The sequence below is a fragment of the Colobus angolensis genome, unplaced genomic scaffold, assembly GCF_000951035.1.
Source record: "Colobus angolensis palliatus isolate OR3802 unplaced genomic scaffold, Cang.pa_1.0 Scaffold75, whole genome shotgun sequence".
NCBI classification, from domain to species: Eukaryota; Metazoa; Chordata; class Mammalia; order Primates; family Cercopithecidae; genus Colobus; species Colobus angolensis.
Window position 1 is genome coordinate 6,425,366 of NW_012121265.1, and position 17,238 is coordinate 6,442,603.

General features: G+C 40.5%; 1 protein-coding gene across 2 annotated transcripts in view; it reads right to left on the minus strand.

The window, feature by feature from the left end:
• Positions 1 to 17,238, minus strand: part of VTI1A (vesicle transport through interaction with t-SNAREs 1A) — a 373,769-nt gene that overhangs the window by 21,858 nt on the left and 334,673 nt on the right. The window lies entirely within an intron of this gene.

Genomic DNA, 17,238 nt, shown 5'->3' on the forward strand with positions numbered 1-17,238 from the left:
ATTATTTTATTTATTTATTATTATTTTTTAGAGGCAGAGTCTCATTCTGTTGCCCAGGCTGGAGTGCAACAGTGTGATTATAGCTCATTGCAACCTCAACCTCCTGGGCCAAGCAGTCCTCCTACCTCAGCCTCCTGAGTAGCTGGGACCACAGGCACGCATCACCACACCTGGCTAATTTATTTTTTGTAGCGATGGGGTCTTATTATACTGCCCAGGCTGGTCTCGAACTCCTGGCCTCAAGTGATCTTCCCACCTAGCTTCCCACAGTGCTGCAATTACAGGCATGAGCAACTGTGCCTGGCCAGGATCATGATTTTAAAAAAATCTCTGATTTTTTGCATTTCACAATTTTTTTTTTTTGCATTTTGCATTTTGATCTGAATTTTGCAAATTTTGGAGTAATAAATATGTACTATTTTTATAATCAGAAAATATGATCCAGGCCCCTTTTCTCCACAACATAAAAACATCACCTTTTTCCTTGGATAAAACTGCAAAATAAATTCTGAGCTTTGTGGTTGTTTGAGTTCTGGTGAAATAAAAGTTTATGTGGAATACATTTAGAACTTAAAAAGTGAGGGGTGAGGGGTGTGGGCACTTCATCTTCTTTATACAGGTCAGACTTAGTCGGTTGAGGGTTTTTGCCAACACAGCTTGACTGCAATCCATCAGAGGTCAAGAAGCCCGAGAGTACACGGAGCACCTGGAGAGAAAAACCTCATTCCTGCAACTGCAATCACGTTGTATAACATCAGCACCTAGTCCGATTCTAGAACAGTCTGATGGTTTGCATGGTGGCCTTAGAAGCAGAGCCTTGCCTCCTATCAGAGCACACAATCAGAAGCATAGCAGAAAAGCGCCACCCTGTTTGTAAAAACAAGGCCCAGTTCAGAGTTCAAGCAGTGCCACCAAGAAAGCTATTTTTAAGTATCTAATTGCATTTGTAGCATCTGGCATTTTGCACACTTCATTTTTATGACTTCAGCATGATACATGTTCCGCAAGACAAACAAACAAAAGAGAGATTAAGTGTGGTACATTGGAGTCATGTTGAATATTCCCAGTACAGAAACATTATAATATGCCCTAGAGATTATTCCAGGGCCAAGTAAAACATTACCCAATGTATATAGAACCTTGGAATGGGGAATACTTAGCAGTGCAGGAGAATGGGAATTTACTTCATTTATTAGGCAAGTATACAGCCTCAGAAGCTAACATGCACTGATAGGAAATGCCAACATTTCAACTTGAATCAAGGCTAGAGCCCATAACATCGACACTTTGCCTTTCAGCAGAAGATCACAAACAGCACAAATCTGGGTTTCTTGTACTAATTGGGGAGGTTTTCTAATTTGCTTATGCTATCTGCCTCATGTCGAGCTAATCTTCGTCTGGTTACCTCCTAACGCTGTCTGAAATAATCCGCTTACTCCTGGTCTGTCCGCAGCACTTTATATCAAATGACACTGGCTTCCTTAACACAGCCACAGCAAAAGGCAGCCTCAGCCCCAGCCCTGTGCTTCCACTTCACCAAGTGTGCGACAGTTACTGCCGATGCCTGTAACAGAGCCAGGCGAGGCGAGGAACAAGAGTGCATCATAGGCTTTTGAGTAAGTGGGATTGATGATGAAGTATGTGCTAAACAGCACCGATTAACAACTGGAAGCATAATCTGATAAGCGTTTTGAAAAGACTGAGACATAACTTTGCTTTCTCAGACAGGCAGGCAAAATATTTCAGGGTGTCGAGCAGCCTATGTAATTATCACTATCAACATCCAAACTCAGTTCAAAAAAACTTTTTTTTTCTAAATCCAGTCCCCACCCTTCCCCTCTTTTAAAAGGCTCATGTAAACATTCACTGACACAGCCAGGAGGCTTCATTGATACGGGCTGGCAATACCACTTTAGTAGTATCATTGCCGTATCTTGACTTGGTTTTTATGAGTTAGGTTTTTGAAGAGTTCTGGGGAAGGAAATGTTGTAATTTTCATAAAGGAGAATAACTCAAAATTCGAATGCTCATAAAACATGTGTGTAGGGGTGATTATGCATTATGCCAACAAAGAAAAGCAGCGCTGGGCCGGAGTGATTATTTGGGGAAGAGTGTGGTATCAAGGTGAGAGCCAGGGTCGAGTCCCAGGTGGGCTGCTGGGTTGTGTGACCTCAGGCACACAGTGTGACCACACTGCTTCTGGGCCCTCATTTCCTGATCTACAAAGCATGAGATGTTGGGCACATAAGGACTAGGGGATTTCTAAGACTCCTTCTAACACTAAGAGCCTACAGGGTTTTGTTTGTTTGTTTGTTTTTTGGAGACGGATTCTCGCACTGTCGCCCAGGCTGGAGTATTGCGGCGCGATTTCGGCTCACTGCAACCTCTGCCTCCCGGGTTCACGCGATTCTCCTGCCTCAGCCTCCTGAGTAGCTGGGATTACAGGTGCACACTACCACATCTAGCTAATTTTTTGTATGTTTAGTAGAGACAGGGTTTCAGTATGTTGGCCAGACTGGTCTCGAACTCCTGACCTTGTGATATGCCCGCCTCGGCCTCCCAAAGTGGTGGGATTACAGGCGTGAGCTATCGCGCCTGGCTGAGTCTACAGTTTTTAATTGAAAGGTTCTTATTCCTTTCATCTAAATGTATCTATTCTAAATACGCAATCCCAGCATCTCTTTTCCCCTTCTATGCAACACATCATATTTGAAAGCGTTTCCCTCATATTTTAGGAAGCTACAGAAGGGGGAAAGAAAGTTATATTGTTTAATCCTACTTTATAGGAGTTTGCTTTTTTATTAGAGAACAGACCCAGAAGAGTGATCAGTAAGTTATACGTACCCAAAGTGAGGGGGTGCTGTGGGGGCAAGAAAAAAAGAGGCCGCCTTCAAGCGCCTTGTGGAAATGTATAAAACAAGCAGCGAGATAGTCCTTTGCCAAACACTGTCATAAATTTTTTATTTGGCAGCTAACATTCTCACTAGTTTTCTTGGCAGCAATTGGGACCTTTAGCAATAAAGGTGCAGAAGAAAAATACCTTGTTTAGGGATGTTTTCAACACTTTCTGGGATTTTTCAGAACTTCTGCCTGCAGCACATTTTTACAACTATAGTCTCCAATCACCTGATGAGTGGGTGGTGGGGTTTAAACTTTTTTCTTCTTTTAAAACAGAATATATATAAAGAAAGTGAACAAGCAGTGCTACCCCCCTCTGGCCTTTTGGTGAGCATGTCTTTCTTATTTTTTTGTGGTAGGTATTTCTGATAGCCAAGTGCTTAGTCTTCTCTGTCTAGACAAAAAACTGAAAATAATATCAGAATGTACCTTTTGTTGCTCCTGATACTATCTATATTGTATTCCCAGATGACAGAGATAAATGAAAGTGAAACAAGCTGATGACTAGGGCATTTTTCTTTAACAGTTCCGCCAAAAACAGGTCCCACCTGTTGCCTTTGGGTCAGCTAATGGGCCAAGAGCTGCCTGGATTCAAAGCTGATGGGAGCACACGCAGACGGGATCCTGGCAGTTACACCCTGATGGTGGAAGGAATGAACAAGAGTATGCAGAGCTGGTCACTGCCATATTGGAGAACCTCAAGCACCGAATGCTCTTTGAGGAGGGGTTTTTGGGATTCTGGGGAGTAGAGACCCAAATCCACAAAGATGAGGTCTTTCATTGCAAGGGTATCCTAAACACTTTCTACAAACACATTCTACAGACTAGCCAAAATTCTCCTACCAGGGGACTTCCAGCTAAGAGTGAAGAGGTCGGCACATTCACAAAACAAGTATAAAACTGGAGAATGGACCAAAAAAATAAAAAATAAATTAAAAAAAAAACCCCTTTTAGTGATCTGGATAATTATCAAAGGCAAAAAACAAATTGAGAAGTGCTCATTCATAGAAAACTGGCAGAATTTTGGGTAAGAACAACCCCACCTCACCCCTAAGCTTAGTTGCCTAGAATGATGGTTTTACCAGGGTGGGGCTGCCAGAGGAGGCTGACTTGATTTGGAGCAGAGGGCGAAACCTAGGCCCAGCAGCATTGTCAATAAAAGTAGCAAACTCGGTAGGACAATGAATGGTGAAAACCTACAGCTCTGCTAGCCTGAAGTTACAGTCCTAGTTGGGGAGGGTAACAGGCCAACCAAAAATGTGATGGGGAGATCCTGGAAATGAAAGAGCCACAGAAGTGCTAGATAAGCTCTCCATGCATCTCTTATGGAGTGGGAAAGTATATGTATGTGCTGGGAAGGCCTGAGAGACACCAGTGAGAAGCCAAAGCCAAGGCAGGCTTGGGAACTGGCTGAACTTTGAATGTGCGCTGCAACCCACACACAAATCACTGCAGAGGATGGAAGCCTTATGGGTTCGAGGTTTTTGAACACAATCACTGCCCAGTCATTGGCTGACCACTAAGCTATGCAGACGAAGGGGCAAACCCTAGGAAAACAGCCTCATAAAATAAAGATAAGACTTGAAAAAAAAAAAAAAAGGAACAACTGAGCAGACTGCAGGGGAGACAGATTGTACAGATTACATTCAGGAAAGCTACTTAAAAATACTAGACTCTTGTGTTGCTACAATATATTATCAAGATGTCCCATTTTCAACAAAAAATGACATGATAACCACCAAAAAAAAAAAAAAAAAAAAAAGGAAAAAATAGTGTGATCTATATATTCAGGGGAAAAAAGTAGTCAATAGAAACAGACTCTGAGTGACTCTGATGTTAGATTTAGCAAAGACTCCCAAGCAGCTATTAGAAATATGTCCAAGGAATTAAAGAAAACTATGCTTAAAGAATTAGAAGAAATTATGATGACAGTGCCTCAACAAACAGGAAATCTGAACAGAGAAAGAGAAATTATAAAAAAAAGAACCAAATGGAAATTCTACAGTTGAATATACAGTAAATGAAATGAAGAGGAATTATGAACTTGGAAATCTGTCTAAAGAAATTATCCAATCTGAAGAAGAAAAAGGAAAAATGACTGATGAAAAATGAACAGGGCTTCAGAGACCTGTGTGACAATATCAAGCATACCAACATATGTGTAATGGGAATCCAAGAAGAGGAGAGAGAGTAGCAGATAAATATACTGGTAGAAATGATGGCTGACAGCTAAACTCTTGAAAGTAGCAAGACAAAAATGACTCACCATGCACAGGCAAATAATAATATGATTAATGGCTGACTTCTCATCTGGGACAATGGAAGAGAAGACATTGGAATGACATATTCTAAGTGCCAAAAAGGGTGAGGTGGGGGACTTATCAACCAAGAATTCTATATCCAGCAATACTATCCACTAAAAGTGAAGGTGATACAAAGACTTTTCTAGATAAAGAATAAGAGAATGTTTTGTTAGTAGACTCGCCGTACAAGAAATACTAAATAAAGTCCTTCAGGCTGAAAGAAATTATGCTAGATGGTAATTCAAATCCACAGAAGGAAATAAGAACACTGGAAATGGTAAATATATAGGCAAATATAAAAGACTGTATAAATACATATATTTTTCTTCTCATCCCTTAATTTCTTTAAAAACCATTAGATTACATAGCACTCATTATAATTTTGTATTGTTGGGTTTATATCGTGTAGATATGAGCATCATAGTCATATCTATATATATCAAAGCAAGAGGGAGGAAATTGGTTATTTTGGAAAAACACTGCCACATTTTATTAGAATTAAGTCAGTGTCAACCTGAAGTAGATTATGAAAAGTCAGAAGATACAATTCCTAGAGCAAAGACTGAGAACACTTGAAAATGTAATAAAAAAATCAATACATGAATTAAAATGGCATACAAAAATATCTATTTTTAAAAAGGAGGCAGAAAAGAAGAAACAGAGGAACAAAAAGACACAAGAAATATAGAAAACAAATAGCAAAATGGTAGACATAAATTCAACAGGACAAAAAAAATGCACATGTTAAATGTTAATGGACTAAATGTTAACATGTACATGTCAAAGGACTAAACACTCCAGTCAAACAGCAGAGATTGTTAGACTGGATATAAAAGACCCAACTTTATCCTGTCTGTAAGAGACATATTTCAGATTAAAAAGTACATAGAGGTTGAAAGTTAAAAGATGAAGAAATATATGCAAACAGTAACTATAAGGAGTAAGAGTGTCTATATTAATATCAGACACATGGCTTTTAAGACAAATAGTCTTAGGAACAAAAAAGGATGTTTCACAGATACAAGAGACTCAATGTATTGAGACAATATAATGATGATAAACATACACACCTAATAACCAAGTCTTGAAAAACATGAGGCAAAAACTGATAAACAAAAGGAGAATATAGAGTTCAACAATTATACTTGGAGATTTCAATACCCTATTCTCAATAACTGATAGAATAACTAGACAGAAAATCAGCAAGACCATAGAAGACTAGATAGACTAGATATAGAAATCAACATTTATAGAACATGCATAGACCATATATAGGCCATAAAACAAGTCTCAATAATTTATTATTAAATATTAATTTATTATTAAAAACTGAAATAATAAAAAATGTTCTCTAATCACACGACTGAATTAGAAATCAATAATAGAAAGTAATTTGGTGGCCAGGCGCCATGGCTCACGCCTGTAATCCACCACTGTGGGATTCAGTGGATCACTTGAGGTCAGGAGTTCGAGGACAGCCTGGCCAACATGGTGAAACCCCATCTCTACTAAAAATATAAAAATTAGCTGGGTGTGGTGTCGTGTGCCTGTAATCCCAGCTACTTGGGAGACTGAGGCAGGAAAATTGCTTGAACACAGGAGGCGGAGGTTGCAATGAGCCAATATTGTGCCACTGCACTCCAGCCTGGGCGTCAGTGTGAGACTCCGTCTAAAAAAAAAAAAAAAGAAAGAAAAAAGAAACTAATTTGGTAAGTCCTAAGTATTGGATAATTAAGTAACACATTTCTAAAGAATGCATGAATCGAAGGCAAAAATCACAATGAAAATTTAATGAATGAAAACCAAATCATAATTATCACTATTTGTAGGATGCAATTTAAGCAGAACTTAGAGAGAAATTTATTTGCCTAGTTAGGGACAAAGGAAGGGCCTCAAGTCAATGATCTAAGCTACCACATTAAGAGAGAGCAAATTAAGCCCGACAGAAGCAATAAAAAGGAGTAAGGGTTAGAGCAGAAATTAATACAATAGAAAGCAGAAAATAATAGAGAAAATCAATGAAACCAGAAGTCGGCTCTTCAAAAAGATCAACAAAACTGATAAACTTTTAGCTAGAATGACCAAGAAAAAAGGAAAGAAGATACAAATTATCAATATCAGGAATGAAAGAAGAACATCACTACTTAACAAAAATTAAAGGATTACAAGGGAATATTCTGAACAATGCTTTGCCAACAAATCAGATAATTTAGATAAAATGGACAAATTCATAGAAATATACACATTACCAAATCTGACTCAAGAAAACATAGAATACCTGAATAGACCAGACCTGTAACAAGCAAATAAGTTGGATTAGTAATTTAAAATCTTCCCACAAAGAAAAGTCCAGGACCAGATGGCTTAAATAGTGAATTACATCACAATTTATGAAAGAAATAATACTGTTCCTACACAAATCCTCTTAGAAAATAATGGAGAGACTATGCCAACTTGTTCTATGAAGCCAGTATCACCTGGATACAAAAGTTAAACAAAAATATTTCAAGAAATATTCTTCATAAACACAGATACCAAAATTTTTTACAAAACATTATGAAATGAATCCTGTAAGATATTAACAAGGTTTAAATATCATGACCAAGTGGGACTTATCCCAGGAATGCAAGGTTGATTTAACATCTGAAAATCAATTAATGTGACATATGACATTGACAGAGTGAAGAACCAAAATCACATCATCATCATATTAGACACAGAAAAAACACTTGGCAAAATCTAACACCTACTCATGATAGAAACTCTCAACAAACTTGGAATAAAAGGAGACTTTTTCAACTCAATAAAGAGCATCTATGAAAAACTTACAGCTAATATCATACTTAATGGTGAAAGACTGAAGGCTTTCTTTCTGATTGGGGATAGGGCAAAAATGTCTGCTCTCACCACTCCTGTTCAAAATTGTACTGGAGCTTCTAACCAGTGCAATCTGGCATTTAAAAATTACAAATAAAAGGCACCCAGATTGGAAAGGAAGAAGGAAAATTGTTGTCATTCACAACTGACATGATTCTGTATGTATAAAATCCTAAGAGTTCGACAAAATACTAGTAGAACTAATACATAGATTTAGCAAGGTCACAAGATGAGAACATACAAAAATCAAGTGTATTGCTATAACCACAAATAGTCTGCAAATGAAATTAAGAAAACAATGTAATTCATAATAGCATCAAAAAAGAATGCAAAACTTAGAAACAACTTTAACAAAATGAGACCTGTACCCTGAAATCTATAAATATAGCTTTAAAAATTAAAGATCTAAATAAATGAGGAACAATTCCATTTATGAATTGGATGATTCAATATTGTTAACATGACAGTTCAACGCAATCCTTATTAAAATGCCAGCAAGCATTTTTTTGGGGGGGCGTGAAAATGGAAATGGGAATTCTTAACTGTATATGTAAATGAAACAACTAGAACTAGAATGTATAAAAACGAGTTTGAAAAGGAACAAAGGTGAAAGACTTATACCACCTGACTTCAAACTTACTATGAAGCTACTGTAATCAAGAGTGTTTTGAATATGAGGAAGTTTGAGTGTAAGGAAGACACAGTTCAGTGGAACAAAACAGACATTCCAGAAACAAACATTTATATTTACAGTCAGTTTTTGACAAAGGATCCAAGGCAATTTAATAGAAGAATTGGATACCCATATTTAACAAAATGAACATAGACCATAACCTTACACTATACAGAAAAATTTAAATGGAACACAGACCTAAATGTAAAGGCTAAACTATAAAACTTCTAGAAGAAAACATAGAAGTAAAATTTTTCTAACCTTGGGACAGGCAAAGATTTTTAGGTAAACCACTACAAGCATGATCCAGACAACTAAAAATTGATAAATTTTTATCAAAATTAAAAGCTTTTGCTTTTCAAAATTCCCCATTAAGAAAATAAAAAGACAAGCCACAGAGTGGGGAAAAATATTTGCAAATCATATATCCAAAAAAAGGTGTGTACAGAGAAGCATAAAAATAAAGCCTCTCTATGGCTTTGTAGCAGAGTCTTACAAGCTCCAGAGCTGCCTTCGTTGGGGAAGGGCTTCCCTGCATTGCCTCTGGTCATGCCTCTGACAAGGATTCTTAAGGAATGGCTGCCTCCAGGAAGGCTCTTGGGGAGCCCAGTGAGCCCCTTGCTCCCATCTACAGCCTTCATGGACCTCTGCCCCCACTTCCTTCCCTTTCCTACCATTCTGGGGTCCTGCTCAGCTATACCACTGGCATGTGTGGGAAAACATTACTGGCTGTGCTTATATTCAGGGGCGTGGAGGTCTTTTTCTGTATAAGTTTACAGTAGAGAACAATGAAAAGACTAAAATCCAAAGCCAACGGGGGCCAAGGGATCTGCCTACATCTTGAGTTTTGCCATGATGTGAAAACACATGGCTTCACAGTGTAACAAGAACAGCCCTGAGATCTCTCCAGGGTAGAATCTGTGTTTTCAGCTATGCAGAAATACGTACGATGGACCTTTTAAAAAGTCAGTGGGAGGGTGTGTTAAATGAAAATCAAGATAACCTTTCTTAGGCATGCTTTCCCCATATACTCCAACATTTTTTCATTTTGACTAGCGTAACAGTTGGAGAAATGCCTTAAAACAGGGGAAGTATCTATTTTTCTCCAACCTCACTTGAATTGGGCACTCTGGGATGAAGGGGAGGTTTGCCGTTTGTAGACAAGAATGAAGTCTTTTGTGAACAGCCTAAGCACACCACTGACTTGCTTTAAAAAGTGTCAAAGGCTATTTCTGGAAAACGTGTGGTTGACTGTGCCAAATTGAAACATTGACTTATCGCCCAATTTAGCGTTAAAACATTAGAACTTACAATTAGGACTACTCTGTTTACTCCAAATGAGTTTGTCAACATGCTGCAAATATATTTATGTTATCATAATAAAAGCAAGAAACAGGCAGGAGTGGTTTCTCACTGCGGAAGGCCACACTGAAAAGCACTTCAGAACACTGAAATTTGAGCTGCTGTATCATATAGGCAACTTCTTTTCCCCGCCAAAAGCAGATGCTGGGTGTAGCTATATTAGTGCATAATAGGTTTATTCTCATTCACAAAACAGGAATTACTTTATGGCTCCAAAGTAAAACTAGTGTAAGGAATATACCGGCAGATTTGCTACAGATGTGGTCTCTGACACGTACACACGGGGAATCTGCTATTAATCACGTTAAGATTTGAACGTTATAAAGTGCAAGGCAGACATGCGTTAAGTTCAAGGTCTGAACTGATAAAAAAAACAGGAGGAGAAGAGAAAAAAGATTAGTGTGCCTGTGTCCATCATTTGTGTTTAAATGTTCTGCTTTAAAAGATATTATTCATCCTTTTCCCCGTCCTCGCCCCATTTTGCTTCAAGGTTGGTCTGCCTTTTGTTTCCTTCCTTTCACTCTGACACAGATGACAGTTCTCGGGAGAAGGCAGCCCTTCGGCTGTCCTTCTTGCTTGTTGGAGTAGGACAGGAATGTGCTTGTTCGGCATTTGTTCAGGAGTGCCTAGACTCCCCGGACTCTGGGGACCGGGAGAGCCAGCAGCACATGCTGGAATCGGCTCAGCACCCAGGCCCTGCAGGCCTTTGTCACCACCTGCCTCCAGGGTTAAGGTGGCCACGGTAATTATGCCAAGGCCATGCATTACTCTGACAAAGTAATCCATCATATTATTTCTCACAATTTCAATTCTCTCTTCGAATTTTCCTTACCTCCAAAGCCAGCTGGATATTATATTACTGAAGCCGTTGAAAAGGTAGAACACTAGCCATGAAGCCAAAGGCCACAGCAACTATGCAATGCATAAATTTTTATTGTTTGCTCAGTATTGAAATCTCATTAGGGTCCATAATTCATCTGAACACCGTGAACATTTACATCTGTTGATCATGAGAACCTAGAAGGAATGTACACCTTTAGCTAACTTGTTTTCAGAGCGGTGTGTGTGTGTGCGCGTGCGCGCATGTGCACGCGTGCATGCACATACAATCATATGTTTTCAGCCCTTGAACAGCTGTGGTTTAAATATCCCTTACCCAAACCAATTTCCAACCTGAATTTAAATATCCCAAAGTTGTTTTCATTTGGCAGCTTTGAGACAAAGACTCAGTTCTCTTCGAGTCCGCTTAATCAATGTTGGAAAATTCCACTCATTGCACATTGGCCTTAATGCAGCTCTGCTGTGTTAATTACATCAGAATTATCCCAAAGATTACACGCCTTTCATTCAATGTATATATGTTTTTGTCTTCACTTAATTATGGATTGAGAATCAACTTGAGAGAGAAAATGTAACTGTGACTGTTTCTGGGTCCTAGGGATATCCAGATTTGTGTCTCTTTTTTTGGGCGGGGGGGTGTGTATGTGTTATTTGGACATCTTTCCTATAAGTTCTGCACTTTCGATCTGATGGTATTTTCATTTATGAGGCTCTTAGCAGTTCCATGAACAGTACAGTTTGAGTTATAATCACTGAATCACAGAATCGAAATTAGAAGGGGAAGGGGCCTTTGGGGCCACCTAGCCAGGCCAGCCCTCTTCCAAGCTGGAATGCCCCCCAGCAACACCCCCTGACAAGTGGTCCTTCAGGAATGTATCCATTTTTGGAATGAACTAAGGCAGCAGCTGAAAGGCTCTTAGCAAACACTCCCTAGCAGTTCAGAGCAGAGATGAAGAATGCTGCGTCCGATGAGGAGTCTGTAGGGAGTTTAGGTAGACCAAATGTAATTACCCAGACTGGCATCTGGCTAGGGCACCAGCGCGAACAGCCCCACTATAATTCCAGCTGATGGCAGTGACACCTTCTGATGAGAGTCTTGTCAACTACAAGCTGCCTTTAGCCGGACTTCACTAATACGCCTCGACGGGAAAAATTGGATACAGATGTTTTCACTCAGAAGGCCTTGGAAACGCTAAGGTCCTATCTTCTCCTCAAGGAAAAGGAGCATGCGCTTCCACGCCGAGGAAGAAGCCAAAGGGCCTTAACATAGGGGCTGGTCTGATCCAGGCGTCATTGCAACATCCTTTTCCAGTGCGGCCTCCAAGTCAGCGTGAGGTTTTAGTGTTCCACTCTCAGCGCTGCTTTGAAAGCCCCAGCACGCAAATGGCGACAGCCAGTGAAAGGCCCTGGACACACAGAGTCAAGCAAGCACTCTGATGAGGTCTGTGGGAAATGATCTGGCTCCAGTCTAGTGGTACAGTGATGAGCAAAATTAGGTCCCTGTCCTCGTAGAGCTTCCAGGCCTTAACAAAATCACATGTAAACAATATAATTGAGTTTTAAACTGTGGTAATCGCTACAAAGGAAGCGGATATGATTCTATGAGCATCTAGAAGAGGAGACTTGCGTCAGTCGATGGGTCTTCTAGGAAAGGAGATGCTGGAAGGAGTTAGGTGTGCAAGAGGTTTCCCGGGGGTAATACCTGTAGCAGATAAATGCGGGAGGAAGCAGAATTGGGCAGGAAGAGCCTCGGACCACAGTGCAGAGCTGATGAAGTCTTATTTATTTATTTTTTAGACAGAATCTCACTCTGTTGCCCAGGCTGGAGAGCAGTTGTGCAGTCTTGGCTCACTGCAAGCTCTGCCTCCTGGGTTCAAGCGATTCTCCTGCCTCAGCCTCCTGAGTAGCTGGGACTGCGAGTGCATGCCATCACACCCCACTAATTTTTGTATTTTTAGTAGAGGTGGGGTTTCATCATGTTGGCCAGGCTGGTCTCAAACGCCTGACCTCAAGTTATCCACCCGCCTCAGCCTCCCAAAGTGCTGGGATCACAGGTGTGAGCCACTGCGCCTGACCAGGACTGACAAAGTCTTAACCAACCCAGTGAGGAGCTCTGGAGCCAAGACAGCCCCGCAGAGGAATCCCACGTCAGGCAGAAACTGATTTGAGCAAACTCCAAGTGAAATTGCTCAATGCCTTTTCCACCAAGATCATGGTGCTACCACATTTTCAATTATTAAAAGTCTAGGCATATCGGTAGGTTATTTTATTTTATTATTTATTTATTTACTTTTAGAGACAGGGTCTTGCTCTGTCTCCCAGGCTGGAGTGCAGCGGTGTGATCATAGCTTACTACAACCTTGAACTCTTGGGCTCAAACGATCCTCCTGCTTCAGTCTCCCGAGTAGCAGGGATTATAGGCACATGGCACCATACTGGGCTAATTTTTGCATTTTTCTTTTTTTTCTAGGAGACAAGCTCCTGCTATGTTGCCCAGACTGGTCCCGAATGCCTGGCCTCAAGTGATCCTCCTGCCTTGGCCTCCCATCCCAAAGTGCTGGGATTACAGGTGTGAGCTGTAATCTGCCATACAACTAAGTTTACAATTAAACAACCTCAGTAACTCAGAACTGAGTAACAAACAGCTTGTAACAGAAAAATAATCTGTGAGAAACCTAAAGAACAAGGAAGTTCTCAGCCTCAACAGCCATTGTAAATGGAGGAATGTGGCTATACAGAGCATGAAAGCTTCTATTTAATAATAATGTTGAAAAATAATTTCTTCTCTCGCCAATCTCACCTGTTTATGGGAATAATCCTTTAGATGCCTATTTTCTGCTTATTCTAATCCATAAAATGCCACAAACAAGGAGATACAAAATGAAGAAAAACATATGTTGATTGGAGATGCTGAAACAGATCTGATTGCCAAAGAAACTTTGTACCGAGATGGTCATTTTTTTGAATAGTGGGGTGAGCATGTGCTGACAGAGCAAGGACATTCTCTAAATTCAAGTCCAGATGATCTGAAATAGCTGAACATAAGCCCAGCGCCTACACCTTTGGCATCACGAATATATAAGAGCTTAGAATAACCTGACCCACAGATGAAAAAGAGAGGACAATCTCTCTTACGTAGATATATTCGCAACAAGCTTATTTTATGGGTAGCAGTTTAAGAAATCACTGTTTGCTCCTGCTTGCTTATCTCTGTGTCAAAATCCAGTCTCCTCTTAAAAAGATAAAGCTGGCAGCCACTGTTTTACAAGCTCACACACCACTTCCTTTGACTTCTTAGCATGTAGTAAATACACAAAGCTATTATTTTCAGCTGCTTATCCCCATGTTTATTCCATCAGAGTTGATTCTGACTCCTTCTGACCCTTAAACAGTGCATAAGACTGAAAATATCTGGCTTCTACCCCTGGAAATCTCGAGATGAGATATTGGTAATATCACTCAAAAGAACTGGAAGTATGTGTACCCTCTGGTATTTCTTTCTCTTGTCCCTTTTCAAGCTGTCACAAAGCGAACGTGAGATTTCCACAGCCATCTAAACAGAAACATCTTTGAGAATTTGAAAGTATTCAACAAATCCACTTCAATTATTATTCCTATTTTTTTCCTTCTTTTAGGAAAATGTGTCACTCAGTTCCTGAACTTCTCCTGTATATTTCTTTCCTGTGCCAAGGCTTATCAACTCTCAGGTCATCTGGATATGTCAAAAACTTCTTGGATCAAAGAGCTGAACCTAAGCAGACTGGACAGGAATTTCTTCATTCAGACAAAAAACAGTCTGATAAGAAAGCTACTTATGTCTCCCAGTAGAGCAAGGAGGCAGTCTACCTTTGCACATATGTTGTATGTTAGTATGGACTAAACTAAAAAAAAAAAAAAAAAAATTTTTCCTGGAGGACTGCTACCTGATGGAACTGCTCCACACTTCTGAAGCTTTCATTAAGGTGACTCATACTGCAAGTAATTTTAAGAAACCCTCCCAAGTTTTATCTTTTGCCATAGATTTGCCAAAGATTTTTCTCAGTAAAACAGGAGTGAACAGGAAAAGCTCTGAGTCCTGTACAGAATAATTACATTCTTTTGAAAACTACAACATTTTATGAAAGATTTGCACTCAGTCTAGACGGTATCATACAAGGGGTTGTGGTTATTTGGGGGTAATCGGTTCACGTGGTGATACTGGGGTATAGTTCGCAATGGCCATCTCTTATCAGGGGGACAATTGGGGTAACAATGGTGAATGGTCTTGGCAGAAGAATTTCCACCAGTGCTCAGAGTCACCGGCCCTTCCTGAAGCCACTCTAAGGTTCTTCATTTCAACAACATAGAGATGATGCCTTTTGTATTAAGTTAACAATGAGGTGATGTTTATCCAGGTAACTGGTAATTCCAGATCATAGATCAGAAAGGTCACTTTCTAGAGTAATGTGAGTTCCATAAGGCTATTATGGAACTTGCTATCACCAATACTTTTTTTTTTTTGAGACAGAGTTTTGCTCTTGTTGCCCAGGTTGGAGTGCAATGGCACAATCTCGGCTCACTGCAACCTCTACCTCCTGGGTTCAAGAGATTCTCCCGCCTCAGCCTCCCAAGTAGCTGGGATTACAGGCACGCACCACCACGCCTCACTAATTTTGTATTTTTAGTAGAGATGAGGTTTGTCCATGTTGATCAGACTGGTCTGGAACTCCCTACCTCAGGTGATCCACCCGCCTCGGCCTCTCAAAGTGCTAGGATTACAGGCGTGAGTCACCATGCCTGGCCACTTTCACCAATACTTTGTATTTGCTTCTGTGAAAGTTAAATGACAATATGGGCAGAATCGAGTTTCACTGCAGCACTTCCTTAGTGAAGAGGCCAGAGGATGAATGCCACAATGTCCAGGAAACGGAGGCCTCTCATCTCTTTCCCTGCCAATGAGTTTTGCCTGTGATTGATGAATGGCAGGCATGGAATTAAAATGAGATAATCACCACAGACTACTTGGGAAGGTATCTCTACCAGGCAGGTCTTACATTTCAGAATAAAATCCTTTTCTGCGAAGTCTTGTTTTCACTTTCTAGCCCCAAGTGATAGCCTTTCCTCATAGTGCTCTATGTCAGACTCCAAGGATAAACCTTCTGCATAATTAAGCGCTGCTCCGTGGCTGTCTCCACCCTCCCACCTGAAGAGATGGCACTGATTGGTTGGTGTCAATTTAGTGCTTGTATTGTGGGCATACGGTCCTGAAACCTTCTGTGGTGGGCCTAAGAAATCCATCCCCACCACAGTAATTCAGACACCACTCAGAAAGGCAAGCCTGAAAGGCTGGGGGATAGGTCAGCACTAGCCACATCTGGGAACTTGTCTTTTTTATTTTCTGGTCCTCCATGTATAGAAACAGAATCCATGAGGATTCTTTAAAAGGCAAAAGAGTGACAGGAATTGACATGGACTTTGATTTTACTTTCTGTAATTAAAAAAACTAATCATTGGGTATGTAAAAGTCAGTGTAGTGAACTTCTACCAATTAGGAAAAAAAAGCTTTGAAAGATGTGAGTTTTAGTTTCTCTTACTAAGTAAGCCTTAAGAAAAATGGCTTTTAAAATTAAGTCAGCCTGGCCGGGCACAGTGGCTCACATCTGTAATCCCAGCACTTTGGGAGGCCAAGGCAGTCGGATCACCTGAGGGCAGGAGTTTAAGACCAGCCTGGCCAACATGGCGAAACCCTGTCTCTACTAAACATACAAAAATTAGCCAGGCGTGGTAGTGTGCGCTTGTAGTCCCAGCTACTTGGGAGGCTGAGGCGGGAGAATTCCTTGATTCTGGGAGGCAGAGCTTGCAGTGAGCCAAGATCGCCCCACTGCACTCCAACCTGGGCGACAGAGCAAGACTCTGTATCAAAAAAAAAAAAAAAAAAAAATTAAGTCAGCCTAACTCAAGATTTGGAAGTGAGAAAATTATAATAATGTGGTTTCTTCTGTTTAGATGGTTTACATTACATGCATCCTGGGGTATGAGGAGGTAGGGATGGTGCCACTGGCTGGCACCTCACACAGATGGGCGGCCGGATAGACGGATGGATGTCAGACAGCAGCTGTGAGACAATCTCTCTGCTCATAACCATCTTGTTTCCGGGACACAGACCAGAACAGACCGCCTAGTGCTAAGGCCCAGAGCCTGTTTCTGCACTCCCCTGCACCAGCCTTACTCCTGAGCTCCCCAAGGTTGCAGCAGATGTTAAAAACTAAAGTTGAAACCTTTAAGCTGTAATGAAGGAGTTCACAG